Source organism: Piliocolobus tephrosceles, chromosome 10 (assembly GCF_002776525.5).
Source record: "Piliocolobus tephrosceles isolate RC106 chromosome 10, ASM277652v3, whole genome shotgun sequence".
NCBI lineage: Eukaryota > Metazoa > Chordata > Mammalia > Primates > Cercopithecidae > Piliocolobus > Piliocolobus tephrosceles.
In genome coordinates, this window is record NC_045443.1 from 4,379,830 (window position 1) to 4,400,925 (window position 21,096).

Below are 21,096 nucleotides of genomic sequence, written 5' to 3' on the forward strand. Positions count from 1 at the left end.
GGCCCCGTGGGGCAGGTTTTCTGGAGGGTCAGGGCACCTGCCCTTTCGTCCCCGCGCCCTCTCCCCAACTTCAGCAGGGCACAAAGGGCCCGGGGGCGCGTAGACCGCGGGGCGAGCAGTGCCCGCTGGAGTTGTGCGCCGCATCTCCCCGACTTTGGGAATGCCCAGTCCCGGCCTCCCTTTCTCCCCTCTCTCCGCGCTTCTGGTCCTGGACCCGGCCTGGGGAAGCCTTGCGGTCCTAGGTCATCTCTCCACCTCCCTGACAGTAGAGGAAGTGAGCTGGCCTGGGAGTGTGGAAACGGCCTGTTCTCCCAGCTTAGTCTTACTAACATGCTTGGGCAAGCCTCTTCTGCACTCCCGGCCTCAGTTTCCCCATCTGTAAAATGAGGGAGCCGGTCTGGAAGAGTCCCTGAGTGTAGTGACATCAGGTGATCGCTGTACCCCTTCCTGGGGCCTGTGGGCTCGGGGTGGATAAAGCCCTGTTACTTGCCCGCCTGCTCCCCCAGGCCAGCCAGCTTCCCCTCCCAACGTCATCTTAGAGACGCTCAGTAGGCTGGATTGGGAACATCAAGGGGAAAGAAGACCAAAAAAGGCCGAGGGCTGAGGGAAATGAGTTGGGACTGGAGGGATTTATGTGCAGTTTGATTTTAAATGAACATCTTGTGCAAAAGAAGAGGCGATTTGGCACCTGTTACTGGTGAGTTAATAGCTTAGGCACTCTTGGTAATGGGGATACAATACTGTGAAGACCAGATTAGCCGATTGTGGCAGCGAATTATAAGAGTTGACCAGAGGCCAGGTGCAGTGACTCAATCCTGTAATCCCAGCGCTTTGGGAGGCCGAGGTGGGTGGATCATCTGAGGTCAGGAGTTCCAGACCAGCTTGGCCGACATGGTGAAATCCCCTCTCTACTAAGAATAGAAAAAAATTAGCCGGGCGTGGTGGCAACTGCCTGTAATCCCAGCTACTCGGGAAGCTGAGGCAGGAGAATTGCTTGAACCTGGGAGGCAGAGGTTGCAGTGAGCTGAGGTTGCGCCATTGCACTCCAGCCTGGGTGACAAGAGTGAGACTCTGTCTTAAAAAAAAAAAAAAAAAAAAAAAAAAGAGTTGACCAGAAAGGTGCTGTAGAATCTCTGCTTGGGAATCTTTGAAAGATAAGGCAGGCACGACCCTCCCTCCTTTGAAGGGCTTTGAAATCCAGTCAGAGTGAAACTCTGAATCAAGAGAACATTGGAACACTGGCTACTTGTGTGTGAGAAAAGTGTGGTTTGGTAAAAAAGCATTGCACTGTGTTGCTAACACAGGGGTGTGACCTTGGGCAAGTCACTTGCCTGTTCTCAGTCTCCTTTTCATCTGCATCAGGATGAGGGATTAAGCTAATTGACCTCTTAAAATCCCTTATAGGCCGGGCGCGGTGGCTCAAGCCTGTAATCCCAACACTTTGGGAGGCCGAGACGGGTGGATCACGAGGTCAGGAGATTGAGACCATCCTGGCTAACCCGGTGAAACCCCGTCTCTACTAAAAAAATACAAAAAAAACTAGCCGGGCGAAGTGGCGGGCGCCTGTACTCCTAGCTACTCGGGAGGCTGAGGCAGGAGAATGGCGTGAACCCGGGAGGCGGAGCTTGCAGTGAGCTGAGATCCGGCCACTGCACTCCAGCCTGGGCGGCAGAGCCAGACTCCGTCTCAAAAAAAAAAAAAAAAATCCCTTACAGCTCTGACACTCCACGATGAAATGGAATAATGTGTGAGTAACTGCTTTGAAAAATGCATAGCGCTAGGGGTCTTTTTGTTGTTATTTTTATATAGATAAAGGTGACCTGAGAGTTCATTAAACTGTGAGTCTGGCTGTAAATCAGGCCATCGGCAGCCTACCAGCTGAGACTGCAACAGGGCATTTGTTTGGCGACAGAGTTTCTCTGGCCTGTGAATCAGTATTATTTATTCTGTTTGTACTGTCAGTTCCTGCCCTGGTTTTGTAGCCTGAGCCAGCCACTCTTCGCACACTGCCTTGGTTTCTCCACCTCAGCTTGCCTTTTCCAACTTCTTGTGATTCCGATGAATCATGTTATGCCTTTGCCAAGCTTGGATCCCCTGGAAACAGGACTGCAAATTTGGAGGAAGAAAAACGAGAACCGGATTGGTTTGCCACAACTAACTTTGACCATTCTCCTTTTTCCTTCTCTGTGATCTTCCAATTGTACGGGGGGCTCTGGGATGTAAGGAGATGGGGAGGGGGAATAGGCTGAAGATTGAGAAATAAAAAAGCAGGTGCCAATCATAAAGGAAAGGATTTTAAAATGTATTCCTACCAATTCAGAAATAGGGAAAGATATCTAAGCCTTGAGGAGGGTCAGATGATCATTACGCACTGTACAAAAAAGAATTCCTAGACTGCGGCAATCTGGTGCAGAGCTTAGCTGTGCTTGGGCAGGTCAGGGTAGTCTTCAGAGAGGAGTGGTATCTGAGATATTTCTTAAGAAGAAAGAGCAGTTTTTTTTGTAGTGAGAAGTGCATCTAGCCTGTGGGTAGGGCCTGAGCAAGGCAGAGCGGGAGACTGTAGTAGGGCTTGGGTCTCCTAGGAAAGGCCAGTCGCCAGCTGTGTTGTGAGCTCAGGTGAAGATGGCAGAACTGGAGCTGGAAGGCAGAGTTATAAATGGTTTGATCTGTCCTCTTAAGAAATTTGGACTTTATATTTTGTAGGAAGTGGACAATAGTTACAGTCTTTTGAATAGGTGGGAGAGATCAGAGGTAAGAACATTGTTTTTCAGACTTCAGGTTATACAGAGAAATTCAGGTCATGACTGACATTTAAAAAAATAGAATGGATGAGAATAGAATGGAATAGAAAAATATGCAAATCCGTGTGTGCTGTAAGTATTGGTTCATGAAATGTGTTTGTGTATGTTCCTGATCATGGTATGAAAGATACTTATTACCGTGGGTCCTGGTAACAAAAAAGTCTGAATCCACTGGAATTCAGTGACTTCATGAAGCAGACGCTTCATGCTGCATCGAGGAGGATGGACTGGAGGGGGAGAGAGAAGAAATTCTTGCAGGCAGGACAGGTGACTTGCATTCCCTCCCACTTCAGGCTCTCAAGAAGGAAATTGCTTAACTTTTGAAAAGAGTTAACTGATCTCGTCCAAGTTCTCCTCCACAGAGGAAAGATGATTATATTTGCCCTGCAAAGTAGTGGAGCAGACTACTAAAGAATTTGTACCCTGCTTCATTGGCAGGGCGTGTTGCCTAACAGTGCAGATGCTATGGATCCATAGTTGGGACTCGGTTCCGTCGTGTTTCTACCACGCATCCACACGGCTGTGGTGCAGATCATGATCCTGTGAACTAAAAATGATGCTAGTTTTCCATTTTTCCAACGAAACATTTGCAATTCCTATAGCCAGCATTTTGGGATAGCGTAGCCCATGACTGGTATTCAGGCATCAGTTTAGTGAGGATGGGAGACATCATCCCTGAAACATGAGTAATAGCCTTATATTTAAAGCACTTAAGAAGGCTACTTCATAAACTCCCTCAGTCAGTAATATCAGTGGCCTTAACAGACCTGAGGGTTGGGGAGCCTTTGGGGATAATGAATTCCCTCCTGATGCAGTCATCGAACATCTCCTATTCTGCTGGTCTCAGAAAAACTGGAGAGCAGCTGGCTACCATCTGCCCCATGACATACCCATTACTTTAAGACTGTTTCTGGGAGTCAGTGTTTGCTTTTTCTCAGGCAGCCTTATATGCAACAAGGGCCCATTTACTTTCCTGAGTCCAGCCATGTGGAGAGTGTTGCTGTCTTCCAGCAATACAGCATGGTCTGATTCGTTTCTTTTTAAGGTGACCGACACTGTGCACATTTGGTTACATATTGTACACATCCATCTCCTCTTCCTCTTTCCTTACCCAAACCAGACTCTATGCATTTGGTCCAGACACCACTTCAGTTTACATCACTCCAGACACAGTCTCATGGTTGCACCTTCAGGGCAAGCATATACCCACATCTCTCTTCAGACTCCATACATTACATGTTCTTCCTGTCTGAGCGGGGACTGTTCAAGTTTCCTTGATCCTGACTGGTTCCTAATCCATAATAACAAGAGAAACGTGCCATGATCTGAATACCACTTTGTGCCAAGCATTGTGCCAAGCACTTTTAAGCAAACTTTAAGAGACATTATTAACTGTCTTTTGCAGATAAAGAAACTGAAGCTTGGATATTGTTCATAATTGCACATCTAGTTAATAATCAAGTTGAGTTGCAAAACTAAGTTTCTTTGGATTGCAGTCTCATGCTTTGACTCCTGAGGTCCTCTCCTTTCCCTGATTGTTTTCTGGTAGCCTCCTTCCGTGACAGCTAGGAATGCCTTCTCTTTCTCTTCCCATTTTGTCTTAGTAAAATTATGAAAATCCTCTTTAGAAAGAAGGTCTAAGTGGAATCTCGTTTTACACTGGCACTCATCCAGAGGAAGGACATCCAAAAATCATTATGTCTAGACTTCTGCCTCTTGACAGACTTCCCTTGCTGTGAGAGAAAGAACTGTCCTCAGCGTAAGATAGAGGAAGAGACCGAAGGGAAGTGCCTCAAGTCACACAGCTCTGGATCTAAAGATGCTGGAACAGTGAGCCAACTGTGTGCTCCGCTGTACCCATCCTACACCCCTTTCTTTTTTTTTTTTTTCTTTTTTTCTTCTTTTTTTTTTTGAGATGGAGTCTCGCTCTCTCGCCCAGGCTGGAGTGCAGTGGCGCGATCTCAGCTCACTGTAAGCTCCGCCTCCCGGCTTCCCGCCATTCTCCTGCCTCAGCCTCCCGAGTAGCTGGGACTACAGGTGCCCACCACCACGCCTGGCTAATTTTTTTTTTTTTTTTTTTTTGGTATTTTTAGTAGAGACAGGGTTTCAACCGTGTTAGCCAGGATGTTCTTGATTTCCCGACCTCGTGATCCACCTGCCTTGGCCTCCCAAAGTGCTGGGATTATACGAGTGAGCCACCGCGCCCGGCCCACCCCTTTCTGTATCATTTATTCATTCCTTATTTACAGCTTTGCCCTCCATCCCTACCTTCCTTTGGTCATCCACTATTGTGTGAAGAACACCAATCAGTCATTCCACAAATAATGAGTATGATCAAAGATCAAACGTCTGTGATGTGAATAGCACTTGTCTTGGCTGGTATCCAAAGTCTGGGCCCTGGCCATTCTATGGCCAGGGATATGATCAGGGCTGGCCAGATGCACAGGGAGGGCACGACATGGGGGAAGTGTACGCATTTACAACTGCCAGGCTGGAAGACCATCCTTTTGACCAACATGAGCTCCTACGAGACATAACAATGCTTTTTTCCCTTTGCTTGGAATGAAGAACCATAGAATTCCCTGAGTTGGGGAGGTTCTAGTGGGTCATCAAATGTAGCCTCTCCCATCTGATGCAAGAATCAGCGTTATAGCTTCTCTGACATTGCTCATCCAGCTTCTCCTGGAACACCCCCAGATGTCAGCTAACTTGATCTCCTCACCCCATTTTTTGGAAAGCTTTATGTGTTAGGCAGTTCGTATAATTCCCTATCAGGCTTGATCTGATTCCCTAATCCACCCATGGGTCCCATTCCTACTTCTTGGGATGACATAGAATAGTTCTCATCCCTCTTCCATGTGATAGCTCTTCAAATATTTAAAGGCAGACATGATGTCATTCTTAGTCTTTTCATGCTGAGGATGCCCAGTTTGTGCCAGTTTTGCAGTTCGTAGGATTCTTGGTAATGTCAATCTCACTTGCAGGGCATACTTGAGTAAATGCATAAGTAATGAGTTTTATCATGTGCCAACCCCCTTCAAAGGCATTATGTAATTCAATTCTCATGTCCAACCTGTGGGATAAGAACCCTTTATATTTTATAGAGGAGAAAAATTAATGGGGTTAGGGGTTTAAGCCACGGTCATATAGTTAGACATGGACAGAACTGGCACATTAACCTCAGCCTTTTACCAACCACATTCACATTATTTTTTTCTGTATATGAGTTTCACCAGGGCAAGGATGGTGCAAACATCCAAGGTACAGGTCTTGTCATCCTTAACACATAGGAACATAGAGAAGAGATGATCTATATCTCTACAGTCTCAAGTCTTACTTGCTAGAGCCATTTTCTGCCTCTATTCCCCCCCCACCTAATTCTGGCTGCAAATTGTAACAAGATACGGGATAGTCTCTCCATATTTTGCACACAGAGAAACAGAGCAGAGAGGTTGATGTCCAGGATACTGTTTACTTGGGGACACAGTGTCAAAATCAGAATTAAATCTCCAAGTCTTCAAACACAATCCACTTATGCACATAAACAGAAATTACTAATTTCACATGCGTATGCTTGGAGTACAAAATATTGGAGACATTTGTCATTTTCCATATTTTTGGAATACAGGAGCCCTCTGGTGGCCAAAATTGTAGCAGGGCGGTATCATTGGGAAAGCTGATCTGATATTTCCTACCAGAACTCCTCTTAGTGCCCTCTGGCTTTGTTTGAGGGTCACCCCTTTTCCATTTTGCCTCTTCCTTCCTCTTTTCATACAGGATTACTTGCTTTTTGCACACCCTTTCTCCTTCCCCCTCAAGCTCCTCTCTGCCTCTTCCCCTTCAACCCCAGTTGTCACCCCTGATCCCCCTGGAATCTCTCCTTGCTGCCATCTCTGGCCTCGGAGGACCCTTTCTGAAATCCGGCCAGTTCCCCTGTGGCAGGTGCTGAGTGACAGCTGCTGCCTTGCTGCTGCTGCTTCAGTAGTGAATTCAAATCCCTTGTGGGTGTTTAGAGCCTGCAGATGGATTAACTGATGATTCCTGTTCATCAACAAGCATTTGCAGTATCCTGTTAAGCATGTTAGGGATACTGAGCAGCCCCTAGAAGCAAGTTCTCTTGGAAGAGCAGGAGAGCTTCTTTCCCCTTAGGCACAAGGAGTTCACCACACATCACCTGGTCCCTAGGGTTGACCAGCTATCCAGAGCTGGGCTATTCTAAGTTTCTATGTATAGCTCTTAACTCTGCAAATGCCTGTTTTCCTCATTACTGTGTGCACGGAATGGTCTGTCTTCTATAAGATCACCCCTCACAACAGCCAACAGCAAGTGAGGACCCACACAATGGCTGATCCACAGATTGATAGTTGAGAACTGACTATTGATTCAGAGGCAGAAGCTATCCTGGTGGCTTCAGTGGATTTCAGTGAACCAAATGAGGAGAAGGAAAGCTAAAATAGGACAGGCACGGATGTTTTGGCTAAGGTTTTAGACACAATCTTCTTGGCTTCTAATGCAATAAAGTAATGGGGCAGTATAACACTTAGAAGGCACTTTGGACTCTTGAGAAAAATACCTTCCATAAAATGAGCTGGTGACTTTATGACACTGCGGTGCTTAACAGTTAGTGGCTTAATCACAGGGCAATTGGGTGAGATAGGCCAATTCATGACCTTACTGCAGAGACAATCAGAAAAGCCTTCCCAGGATCCAGAGCATGTTGCAAGAGGGTGGAGTGCCAGGCTCCTGGGCATGTTAGAAAGTGAAACCAGAAGAAGGGCTCTGGGGAAAATCATAAAGTTTGGAAAGCTACAGGTTTCTATAAACTGTAGAAGAAACAGCTAGAGTGGGTGAGGAGGTTGTAGTGGGCATTCCATTAGTTATTACTATCCAGCTTGATGGAGGGATTGTGCAGTACTGACAAAGTGCAGCTGGGTTTCTCCTGCCACTACTACCCCAGCAAATGAGAATGGCCTTTGGATGAAGCAAGATGAATTTGGGCTCCTAGCTATGAGGATTTGGGCAGGATTAGAAAGTGTTGCCTGGGTGGCTGCAGAATTCTCTTCTCTCTAGATTTTAAGAAAATGCAGACAAGTCTTTTCAGAAGCCTTTTTGGAGGTGCATGTGGGTGAAGCCCTACCTCAAAGATGCATGAGCAGCCGGGCACGGTGGCTCATGCCTGTAATCCCAGCACTTTAAGAGGCCGAGGCAGGCAGATCGTTTGAGCTCAGGAGTTTGAGACCAGCCTGAGCAATACAGGGAAACCCCTTCCCCACCCAAAAATACAGAAATTAGCCAGGCGTGATTGTGTGTGCCTGTAGTCTCAGCTACTTGGGGGATTGAGGTGGGAGGATTGCTTGAGCCCAGGGGGCAGAGTTCGCAGTAAGCCATGAATGTGCCACAACACTCCAGCCTGGGTGACAGAGTGAGAACCCGTCTCCCAAATAAATAAATAAAGAGATGCATGAGCTGGCCTCTGGCGATGTTCTTCTCAGGCTTGTCATTCTGCAGTCACCTTAGACTTTTTGTTTCACAGCATTTTATGGACTTTTAAAGTTTGTCATTTCTAGGGTTTGAGAGTGAAAGGGTGATGCTGGAGTGTGTGCTACACCTGTCATTTTAATTCAGTTTCCCTCTACAGGCCTACCTTCTCGCCCTGTATCATGCCAAACCACAGATACTCACCCACCTCCCAGTTTCTGACATAACTTACAGGATTCACTATAACTGTCATTCCACCAAGAATGGTTTGTGTAATTTTATGATAAAAGCAGTACATGATTTTGTGTAGTTTTTCCCCTGGTTCAGTGTGTGTGCACTTACCGCAGTGCTCTTTTTAGTAGAGCTGTCTGCAGTGGTGGGATCACTTCTCTGTCCTGAACATGAAGCTCTGGGCAAACAGCCTGGACCATGTCTACTCAACGTGCTTTGTTTAGCATCTTATTCCAAAGACAGGTGCTAAATAATTTTTATAGTGATTTTGATGACATAACAAAAAGCACACTAGATCAGAAGTTAGATGATCTGGTTTAGTCCTTGTCTGCCACCAGTTAGCTCCTCCAGGCCTCAGCTGCACCTTTATGCAATGAGGAGATTTAGACCAGGTAACCTTGAAGGGCACCTCCAGCTCTAAAATTTACTACTTATCTTCCATAATGGTGCCCTCCTCCATAAAGACTGTCACCTTCTCAGGGACAGGGGAACTCCTTGCCTGTCGTGTTCTTAGATTGCCTGGCAGGACTCTGGCCCTTGACAGCAGGGGTGGGTGGGTGGGGAACAAGGAGCAGTCAAGTATCTGCTGATAGATTAATCATATCCATCCACTTTCCAAGAGAAAGGTAGTAGTACTTGAGGAGTAAGAGACACTGAAAAGAGGCAGGAGGGACAGGTTCTCCTTCCAGTACCATCTCTTGTTTGCATGTATACTGTGTGCAGTGGTCTTGACCTCCATTCATAAGGAACTGCTGTAAGTTGCCCACTGCCTGCCCTAGATCTAGAGGAGAAGAACATAGCTGCACATTCAGGCTCATGCTCTAAAACAGAGATTGGAGCTGAGCTGTCAAGACCTGTAGAAAAATGCTCCTCACCCCAGTAGGAGTTGGAACTGTCCTTTCTCACGACAAGATGGGATTTATGCTTTTCTACGAAAATGTTTGCGTAAATTGAAAATAAAAAATGCTAGAAGGTTTGGGCATGGAGCCGAGGCTTTTGTGAAGGGTAAGATTCCTCAGCTGTCATAAATATCGGTGGAAAGGGGAACAGGTGGTGAATCCCTGCTTTCCTTACACACATATTTTAAGTGGATCATAAACCCCCTCTGTTCTCCCCATCGGTGAGTCCACACTGCGTTTTGGTGCCTGCAGCTTAGAAGGTCAGAGCCTTTTTTCCAATAACGTGGGAGCATCACTTTGCTAGTGACTGCTTGTGTTTGGGGAAAATAGACTTTAGTTCTAGTAGACTGGCTTGAATCCTCTCCCCTTACTCAGAGAGCTGATGGAGAGGCTGGTCCAGCTTCTTTTGCTCGGTGGACTTAGGGGTTGTGGGTGGAAGCATGTCTCACTCTCCTTCCGATAACTGAGCTCCAACATAAAGGAGTTAAACGTTTGCCAGATGGGCAAGGTGGGAAGTCTTGGCAGTGACTCTGGGCGAAACCAGGAAGAACGTGATGAGGCCAACTGAAAGAGAACGTCACTGGTTTCTAATGAGGGGGTGCCTATCAGGGGAGCAGGGCCTTCCGGGGGAGCCTTTTCCTGAAAGGAGGGAAGTGAGGTACAGAGAGAGAGGCCCTGGGTCCTACTCAGAGAAGGGAAACGCTCTGAGAAGTGGAAGGGGGTATAAAGTAAGCAGGCAGAGTATCATCTGAGGGTCTTTTAAAGAAATTTGAACTTGCAGAGACAGGCAGGTGACTCATGAGAATGGATCTGCTCACATCAAGCAGAGGAGAGAGATAATCACGGCTCCTAGAACTGCAGAGCACCTTAAGGGTCTCTCAGGTCAGTCCATGCATTTTACAGGTGAGTAAACCAGGGCTTATGCTTGGAGTAATGGAGAAGGCAAAACTGTTCCTAGTGCAGGAGAGTTTTAGTCCAGTAGTACGATTCTGGGGGAAAAGCATGGGGTTTGGAGTCACACAGACTCGAGTCTGCATCAGCACTCCAATTACCAACTGTGACTTTGGAGGATAAGAGGGGCTGTTGAGAATAAGTGAGAAAATAGATGTGAAAGCCCCTACCCAAAAACTTGTCACTGTGGCCAATGAGTCCTGCTGAATGGTCATACGTCTTCCATCATGATTACGATGTACTTGGCTAATAGAGACGCTATTAAGAGAGTGACTGAAAAGAATTAATCAAGTGATTGCTATATGCCAGCACATTCATGTTATGTTATAGGCATTCAATTAGTTATTGAGATCATGTGAGTCTGATGGATAATTGTAAAAATATGAACTGTGACACTAATAATAACATCAGTGGTAATGGCAATGATGATAAAGTGTCAGTGCAATTGCTCTAGAGATGTTACATGAAATGAGGGAAGGGCCAGGCACCGTGACTCACACCTGTAATCCCAGCACTGTGGGAGGCTGAGGCCAGAGGATTGCCTGAGCCAAGGAGTCCCAGACCAACATGGTGAGACCTTGTCTCTATTAAAACTAAAGATTACCCCAGAGTGATGGCACACACCTGTAGCCCTAGCTGCTCGGGAGGCTGAGGCTAGGGGATCGCTTGAGCATAGGAGTTCAAGGCTGCAGTGAACTACGATTGTGCCACTGCACTCCAGCCTGGACAACAGACAGAGACCCTGTCTCAAAAAAGAATGACAGGAATAAAAAGAAAAAGAAAGGAAAAGTTCTTTTGGAATCTAGCATTGGCTTTGGTGTTCAACAACAGGTAATCTGAGAAACATGAACTCTGTGGTCATTCATTCATTCATTGGACAAAGAATAATTGAGGGCCTACTTTGTGCCAGTCACTTTACTGGGAACTAGAGACACAGTGGTCAATAAAGGCAAGATTCTCTCCATAAATGGAGATTACTTTCTAGAGGAGGCAATGAACAAACAAGGAAATAGAGAACATTTTCAGATAACGGTAGGATTTATAAGAAACAAACAAAAACAGGGCAAGTGCATAGAGATGATCTGAGGGAATAGCTGTTGTAGATAAGGTGAGTATCTCTAAGTAGGTGACCCTCAGAGGCGAGATCTGAATGGGGAGGAGCTATGTGGTGTGATGGATTGGATGGGGATGGGGATGGATTGCAGGCAGAAGGCAAAAGCATGTATAAAGGCCCTAAGGTGGCCATGCATATGGTATGTGATGCTGATCTATGGCTGAAAATGTATGTTCTATATTTCTGTTGGAATGCAGAAAAAATGAAGAATTAATGTAAAGAGACTCTTCTCTGGAGAACTCAGCCTGGGATAGCTCTCTCAGGATGAGGCTAACAGTGATGGGGCAGGTTAGGGGCCATGAATCTTAGGACCTTCCAAGAGATGAGAAGAGTCTTGAAGACGCCTGGTGACATGGCATGAGAGTCTGAGAAATGGTGCCTTGAATCGGAACACAGAGCCATGTGGCTCTGTCCAGGATTCTATCATTGTCAAGTGTCCAAATGCAGACTCATGATCAGCCCCCAAGGACCTGGAAACCCTCCCCAGCTGCCCACGTTACCTCACTAACCTATTTGGATCATCAGTTATGAATTTTCCCAAATGCTTTTGTGTTTTTGTTTTCCGAGACAGAGTCTCGCTCTGTCGCCCGGGCTGGAGTGCAGTGGCCGGATCTCAGCTCACTGCGAGCTCCGCCTCCCGGGTTTACGCCATTCTCCTGCCTCAGCCTCCCGAGTAGCTGGGACTACACCTCTCCCGGCTAGCTTTTTGTATTTTTTAGTAGAGACGGGGTTTCACGGTTTCACCGTGTTAGCCAGGATGGTCTCGATCCCCTGACCTCGTGATCCGCCCGTCTTGGCCTCCCAAAGTGCTGGGATTACAGGCTTGAGCCACCGCGCCTGGCCCCAATTGCTTTTAAAGATACTTCTATTTCTTGGCGGTACTGTCTCTTAAAGTAGGCCCTTGACGGCAGGGGCCATGTCTAATTCATGGAATTCCCATGGGAAACAAAGTACCTAGAACAGAGTGTGGCACACAATAGGACTGCATGAGTGTCTGTTATCCAATAAGCATCACAGGTTTACTACTCACCTAATAAAAGCCTGCTTTTTATTTGTCGTACATTTTTCTCATCCGGGCTTTCAGGGTTACCCTGGGTTATGGGTTTGTGGAAGCTGCAAACAAGCCACATCACTTTGTAAACTTATCTCTATTTTCAGCCTTCTCTGTAACACGAATGAATTCTTGTTAATCTGGGGCATAGTGAAAACAGTACTGGGCTGGGGGCACTTTTCCTAAGCATTGACTAGCTGTGCCACCTTATGACCGTGCCTCTAGGAACCCAGGTTCCTTATCTGAACGTGTCAGACATTCATGCTGTGATTCCTGCATTTCACGGGGTACTGCCATAGATGTCAGGGAGACTAAATCAACGTCTATGCACTCTGTAAACCGTAAGGTGCACATCGAGGGTGCAGACGTTATACTGGGGACCCTCTCACCAGCCTCCTCCTGATCATTCAGTTGTCTCTTGCTGTATTTTTCCTGCTGTTAAGTTTTTATTTCTTTGTTTGTGGATAAGCGACTACTGGATTTGTCCCATGACCGGATAATGTTTTTCTCTTTGTTTTGATATCTTACTATTACTATTCCCCGGCCCCCACTTTAGGAGTCCCAAGAGCCCCCTGGGTTGATGGCTTCAGTGAATAGTCTATAGTGATCCCCAGGTTATTTCCAATGACATCAATATTCAGGACTCGGTTATCTGTCATTTGAGTCATTTCAACTCAGTACATGTGGAATGAGCTCCAGGTCTGTGTTGTGTATTAAAACAGGGTGGTAGCGGGTGAAAAGAAGAAGGAGCCGACGAAGAGCACAAGTCTCATGGGAATGAGGAGTGCCCACGTGATGGTGACTCCACACAAAATGCAGTGGGTGACACTCCTGGAGCAGAGGGCTGTGAGCAGCAGGATGAGGGGCACCTTCCCCATGTGGCTACCTTGTCTACTGGGCATATGCTGATCCCAACCGTGTATTTTGTCCTCATCCGCAGCCTGGTAGATGTTGACAGAATGGGGCAAGGATGCTTTCTTACACAATGGGGAGTGGATGATCAGGGGAAAGTGCACACCATCCTGAAGGTGAGAGGCCCCTACCAAGGGCTGGTAGACCAGGAGGAAGGGGGAGGAACGTTGGATCAGGGCTTAGAAAAAGAAGCAAACTTGGCTTAATGGGGGTTTGTCCTGTACCAAGACCCCTTGGGGTTTTCTGCCGCGGTCTGTGCTGTGACTGTCTGCTTAGCACAGGCCCTGGCAGGAGAGTTGGACTCGCCAGGGCTGAAAATCAGGAGCCTGGACCCTGTCATTGAGAACATCCAGCCGGGCTCTCTCTGTCCTTTGTCAGGGCCCAGGAGGCTCCATATCATTACTCCAGAGCATTCCGCTTCCCTCCGGCCTCATTACGCAGTGCTTTAGCTGTGGGAACTAAACCCATTACAAAAAGGAGGGGGTGGAATTGGCACACGGGGAAAGAGGCCTTCTCAGATCAAGCTAACAACTTGTGCCTATTAACTAAAGAAGATCATTAGAAAATTCCCATCTCCTTCTCTCCTCTCCCCCTGCCTTGCCCCCACCCCCACCACTTGCCGTGTCAGATGCTGCGCGGGAGCCCAGCTCACGTGAATTTGCCTGTTTCTTGCACACACACCCCACCTTAAAGGGGCCTTGCTCAGGGCTTTGTAGAAGAGAAAGCGTTGGATGGTGATGAGAACTTGCTTTGATGTTGAGTCTGATTTTAAACGAACGGGACTTTCCTTCTCTCTCCAACATGGTTCTTTTTGGAATCGGTGAAGACAGTGACTACAATACCTTCTACTTTATGATTATTTTCTATCATCTATAACGAAACAGACAAAGGGGAAAGGTTTTCTTTCTACTGCTCAACAATATCAATGTTATAGCTGGAGTGTTGCTTTGAGATGAATCAATTTAAACCTCTTTTTATAGATGGGGACGCCAAAGCCCGGAGAGAGTAAGTGGCGTGTCCCACGCTTTAGGAGAACGACGCAGGACTCATGCTTGCAAGTCTGGGGTTCTTCCTTTCCTAACAAGCTTCCTCCAGTTTTGTCATTTTTTCTCTTTCAGTTTCTGTCAGCCTTCTGATCGCCGTACCCACTCCTTGGCTATGTTCCCTGGCTAGTGTTGGATAACATCCTCAAAGAAATCCAGTAAAGCACCTTTGATTAGGCCACAGACGGAATACTGAGTATCAGCAATGGCCTCATCACTTGCTCTTCCTCTCTCCCCCCAGGTTTAAACACAAAACAAAAAATAAACCCTATACAAAAATACGGTCCAGGACAAAGGTCTGACTGAGCCTTCTCTGTGTTACTCCTCTCCCTTACTCAAATCTAGGAGGCTCCGCTGCCCCGTTTCTCACCGTACGGCTTCCTCCCTATGCCCATTTCTATGTCCAGTGGCAGTGTCTACCCAGACGTTGATGTGGTGGGATGTGCCTTCAAGTCTGTGTGCACTTCCCCTCTGAATGTTTGGGCTCTGTCTAACACTGCTCCATTAAAGAGGGGGCCGTGGAGGAGATGACCCACGCCATGGCTCTCCCCAGCCTGGGCAGGTCACTGGAGGAAACACAACCATCCTCGTTGTGTGGGATAGTGAGAAAAGAGATTTTCCTCCTTAAATCAGAGCGCTTTTTTTATGTGTGTATGTGTGTGTGTGTTTTACTATGCTCTGTTCAAAGGTCTGATTAGCATTTCCTTTTCAGTTGCTCCTTCGCCATCCCAGCTGCACCAATTGTGGTCAGTAAAGCAGAATTGGTGCACTAGCAATTCAGGAACACAGCTGAAAGGGAAAGAGTGAAGAAGAAAACAAGGGAGTGAATTTTCTTAGCGCTTGAAGAAACTACTCCAATTAAAAAGAGAGAGAGGGAAGAGATGAGATGAGATACTTGGAGGGAGTAGACAAAAAGATTCCAAAGAAACAGGAACCTGAGTTAAATTTTTAAAAAGAAGAGTGGTCCAAACTACCTATACTGAGAAATAGGTAACAAAAAAAAAGCACATGTAGAAAAATGTGAAAAGAAATTTTTTTTTCCAGAACAATGAATGAGACAGAAAAGGCTGGAGTTTTAAGAAATGAAAAAGTAGAGATAGAAACTTTCTTATTTCCTTTCCCTGCTTTTTCTTTTTTATTAACGTTTCTTTTACTTTTTTTTTTTTCTAATAGAAGGAAATGGAATTGCTGGGTGTTCAGTCCCAGTGGAGTGTTGGATGCTTACATTTGGGTGACTTGTGTGCTGGAGTTAGGGTTGATCTCACCACTCCTGCTTTGGGACTAGATTTAGATTCCTTCCCCAGTTTCCCCTTTGACCTTAAGCACAATTCCATTCTGCTCAGTGCCTTCTCCTTCCCTTTAACGTCAGTGGTATATTGGGACACTTAATGAGATTGTATTGGAGAAGTACTCAGAGCTCAACAGAGTAAAGGTTACGGGAGAAAGTGTTAACAATGTTCGTAGTGATGATTCTTGGGGTCTTTTTAAAAAAGACTGTGTGCACAACGTTGCTGGGGCTACTTGTTTGTATAAGCTGTAACTTACCCCTCCAAATTACTAATTGGGACTGACACATCTCCAGCTGACTCTCAGACCCAAGGAGTTTGTTCTTGGAAAGTGTGACTTTCTGCTTCGTCTGTTTGCAGACTCGTAAGAGATGCAAGGGGATGTCTGCTTTATGGGAAAGTGTCGGTGCTGCAGTCTGCATCAGAGATGTGGTGCTAAAGAGAACACTACCAGCAGTTAGGAGAAGGGACTTGGAATGATGGACAGGACCATATCCCTTCTCTCATTATCACAAGCCAAAGCAAATGAGGTGTATTTGTGAAGTCTAACAATGTCCCTAAGCCTTATCCTTTTGGGATCCCAGTCATCCAGTGCACTGTATTGTTGCAGCGAAGAGTTTAAGAGAGAGTTAGACAGACTTGTGTTTGAATTTCAGCTCCACCACTGACTAGCTAAGCAAGCTTGAGCAAGTTACCATTTCTTCTAAGTTCCTTCAATTTTATTATTATTATTATTATTTTGTTTTTTGCGATGGAGTTTTCGCTCTGTTGCCTAGGCTGGAATGCGGTGGTGTGATCTCGGCTCACTACAACCTCCACCTCCCCGGATCAAGCAATTCTTTTGCCTCAGCCTCCCAAGTAGCTGGGATCACAGGCACCCGCCACCACGCCTGGCTAATTTTTTTGTATTTTTAGTAGAGATGGGGTTTAGTAGAGATGGTCACTGTGTTAGCCAGGGTGGTCTCGATCTCCTGACTTTGTGATCCGCCCTCCCCAGCCTCCCAAAGTGTTGGGATTACAGGCGTGAGCCACCGTGCCTGTCATAATTCCTTCATTTTCAAAATGGGGCTATGTTATTTGCCACAGAGAGTTGCTGTGATGATTGTTAAAATGCACATAAAATACCTACCACATAATTCATTCTCAGAAAATTCTAGAAATATTACATAATGACCCAGGAGGCAGAAGATCTAGTGTTGAGATATGTATGGGTCCATACACTGGCTCTGTCGCTTCCCAGCTGTGTGAACCAGGACAAGTTAATTTACCTATCAGTGCCTCAGTTTCCTCATCAATAAAATATGGGTTAAATGTCTACCTCATTATGTAAACTAAAGATAATGAGTATAAAAACTAGGACACAGAAGATACTACATGGCGATGATAGTTCTTGTGTTTACTTCCCAGACTCCAGTTTTGTCCCTGCAACAACTCTGTGATCCTTCACAGGTCACTTTTTTTTCAGAGACCTCAGTTCAGTTTCCCTATTATGAAATAGGAGTAGAGTTAGACATCTGTTGTCCATTCCAACTCTATGGTTATATGAACTTTCTATTTTTGTGAATTTTCTATATTTCAAAAATGCCTACTAGAATAGAGAACAAAGTTTCCAGAGGCCTCCCCTCCCCCAGGATACAGAAGCCTCTGTTCCTTGGTTACCCTTTGCTGACCTACTCTTAGCCCCTAGACCCACTGAGCTCACACTGGCTTAGACAAAGAGCAGAGGCCCCCAGGAAGAAGAAAGTGTCCCTACGTTTGGTGCGCCTACAGCATAATTGAAAACAAAGGATGGTTAGATATTCAAGAATAAGGCTGATAACGCAAAGCACATCCCAGTAAGTTAACATTACCATGGTGATTACCTAGAGTCACAGTTAAGAGCATGAGGTCTGGAGTCAGACCAGTGACAGGTCAGGTCCTAGCTCTCCCACTTGCAACAGTTTGATCTTGGACAAAAAACCCCTTTCCATTGCTTGAGTCTTGGTTTCCTCTTCTGTATGAGGCTTTAAAAAATGGAATAACCCTCGTGAGCATTAAATCAGATGATCCGTGCAAGATGCTTAGCGCAGTGGCTGGCGTATCCTGAGTCCTCACGGTATTAGTTATTACTATTCTTAATACTGCTGTTACTATTGTCATGGTTATCTCAGGAAACCTCACAGAAGAGATATGTGAAAGCCAGATTTTGAAGAGGGACTAGAGAGTTTTGCGATGGGAAAGTGGTTCTTGGAATGGTCAGTGGAAAGCAGTATGTCCCTATGAATCTCTTGTGGAGGAACCCAGCATCTGTGGATTTTCAAAGCTTTCCACGTAATTCTGACCGGCAGCCAGGGCTGATAGGAGAACAAGGCAGTCGCAGACATGATTCATTAAGTGTGGACCACTAGACAAGAAATTGAGATTTCTGACTTGAGGCACGGGCTCTGCTCCTAGCTAGGTGCCTGGCCATGGCAATTACTTCACCTCACTGGATTTTAGTTCCTTAATTTGCTAACCGAGGAGAGTTGACCTACCCTAAGTGATCTCCAAGTCTCCTCTCAGCTCTCAGGTTCAAGGATCTTAAACAGCTTTCCTTCACTGAGTCAGAATCCATGTTCAGGCGTCCATTCCAGTTCATCTCCTGGATGATTTCCTCGAGCCAATAGGACGCGGAGTCAGCCCTCTGGGTCTTCCCAGCACCCCACCCCCAGGTCTCTGCATGTCTTACACAAGTTCACTCCCCAGTCTGACCTGGCCTCACCTGGAGCCATAGAAAGAGGCCAAATTTAAATGCACTATGCTGGGACTCAGGTGGTAGTCCACAGCCTGGTCTACTGGGCCACTTGGAACTTCGTAACCGTGTAACTTGGGGCTCCAGATAATAATAACCGCTAGCATTTCTTAAGCATTTATAACATGTGAGGCCCTGTACTAAGAGCTTGAAGTCTATTTAATCTGCTTTGATCCTTACAACAGCGCTGTGGCATCAGCATGGTGAGTCCCATTTTAGAGCTGTACATGTAGAGTCTGAGGCTTGAAGACATTAAATAACTTCCCCAAGATCACACAACTGGTGTGTGGTGCAGGTGGGCCCACAGCCCTGTCTACTGGGCTGCAGCACCAAGACTTCCTTCTGTTGTTCACATTACCTCCCATAATCCTCAAATCACAGTAATTTTGGGGGGCCAATGAGTGATCACACAAGAGGGGTACAGGCTTGGGCCCTTATATGTAAGGTGCTGCATTTGTTATGTTAGGTCAAAAGTGGTCTCTAGAAACCATTTACTCCTTCACCCACCGTTAGAAACTCTCCTCCACCTGCTCTCAGCTTACTTATCCAATCTCATCACCCTGTGACCATCTGCAGTCAGACCACCCACTATGGAGACTGCCTTGGGAGTGGTTGAGGGCACAGCCGATGGTGTGGTGCTGCATCGTCCAATTTGGTAACCACTGGTTGCATGTGGCTATTGAGCACTTGAAATGTGGCTCGTCTGAATTGGGATGTGCTGTGTGTATAAAACACACCAGATTTCAAAGAATGAAATACATATTTTGGAAATATTGGGTTAAATAAAGCGCGGTGGCTCACACCTGTAATCCCAGCACTTTGGGAGGCCGAGGCGGGCGCATCACGAGGTCGGGAGATCGAGACTATCCTGGCTAACACGGTGAAACCCCGTCTCTACTAAAAATACACACACACAAAAATTAGCCGGGCGTGGTGGCGGGCGCCTGTAGTCTCAGCTACTCGGGAGGCTGAGGCAGGAGAATGGCGTGAACCTGGGAGGCGGAGCTTGCAGTGAGCTGAGATCGCACCACTGCACTCCAGCCTGGGTGACAGAGCGAGACTCTGTCTCAAAAATAAATAAGTAAATAAAATTTAAAAATCAGTTTTACCTTTTTTTACTTCATATTTTTAATGTGGCTACTAGGATATTTAAAATTACACATGTGGCTGGCATTTGTAGCTCACGTTATATTTCTGTTGGACAGACTGGTCTGGAGTGAGACCACCCGCATTTGAATCCCAGCTGTCACGATCTGTGTGATGTTGGTCAAGTTAATTCATCTCTATGTGCCTCAATTTTCCCACCTGTAAAATAAAGGTGATAGTAATAACCTACGTTGTAAGGTTGTTGTAAGCATTTAATGACGTAAATTTATCAAACAGTCCCCTGGCTCATTTGTTTGCTACTTATTGCTCACTGATGCCAGAACCGGCCAGGTTCATTTCCTGCCTGTGCTGTGTGCTTTTTTTTTCTCTTGGAAGGCTTTCGATTTCCTCTCCACCTCCTTGGGTTCTGTGTCTTCCAAAACAGCATGTCTTGTTAGAACGCTTGCCACTTTCTTCACATAAACATTAACTTCTTGCCTTCTAGTCATCATTTCAGCAGGCATACCTGAAATGTCATTCGAAGTAGACTGAAATCAAGACTGTGTCTACTGTGCCTTATTTATCTGTCTGTCTTCCTTTCATGCCCTCCATAGATCTCACACGGTGCCTCGCACAAGGTGGTGTTGCATAAATGCTTGTATACTGACTGATTAATGCGCCTCACACCCTTTTCCACATTCTTTCAGAGTCTGTAGAAGGAACAGTCCCCTTTCCTCTGGTCATTCTTGAGTCCCCGTCATCTCCAGGGGATTCTCTTCAGTGTAGAACAACTCCATCTCTTTCATTTCTATTGCCCTCCATTTCTCATGCTTTCAGAATGGGTGATGCCTCTCCCTCCAAGCCAGCACGTGAGTGTTGAGATCAGCTATAATTTTGAGGCCTTAAAAGAAATGGCCTGGGTTCATTACATTCTAATTGCATTGATGGTAAGGAAAGATAGTTGCTTTAATTAAGAAAGACCTCCCTTGGCCAATGCTGTGGTGATGGTGGTGGTAGTGGGAGTGCTGTTGCTGCTGCTGTTGCAAATGATGATTATTTATGTGGTTTTCAGGGGAGTTCAGAAGCATCAGTTTACACCCACAGGCAGCCCAGTGTTTGTGTCTACCAAGCGTCTACATTCTGTCATGACTCTCCTTGGGAACTTACCCAAGAGGGGAAACTTTTACCAGCTTTGGATCCTACTCAAAGTTCAAGGCACATGTGTTCCAGGAAAATAAAATCCCCCCAAATAACGTGCCTCTGAAGGGAATAATTCTGGTTCTAATTTCTCTTTAACAGTCTGTTTTTCAACAGACCAGGGCAGAGACCCTGTCTAACACCGATATTGAGATTATTCCATAAATACCCCTTTCTTTTGAATTAAACATGGTCTCCCTATGAGGCCCACTTTTAAAATACTCCTTGACATTTTAGAAGAAAGTCATCTAGTGAGTTGTGAACCCTAAGTATGGAT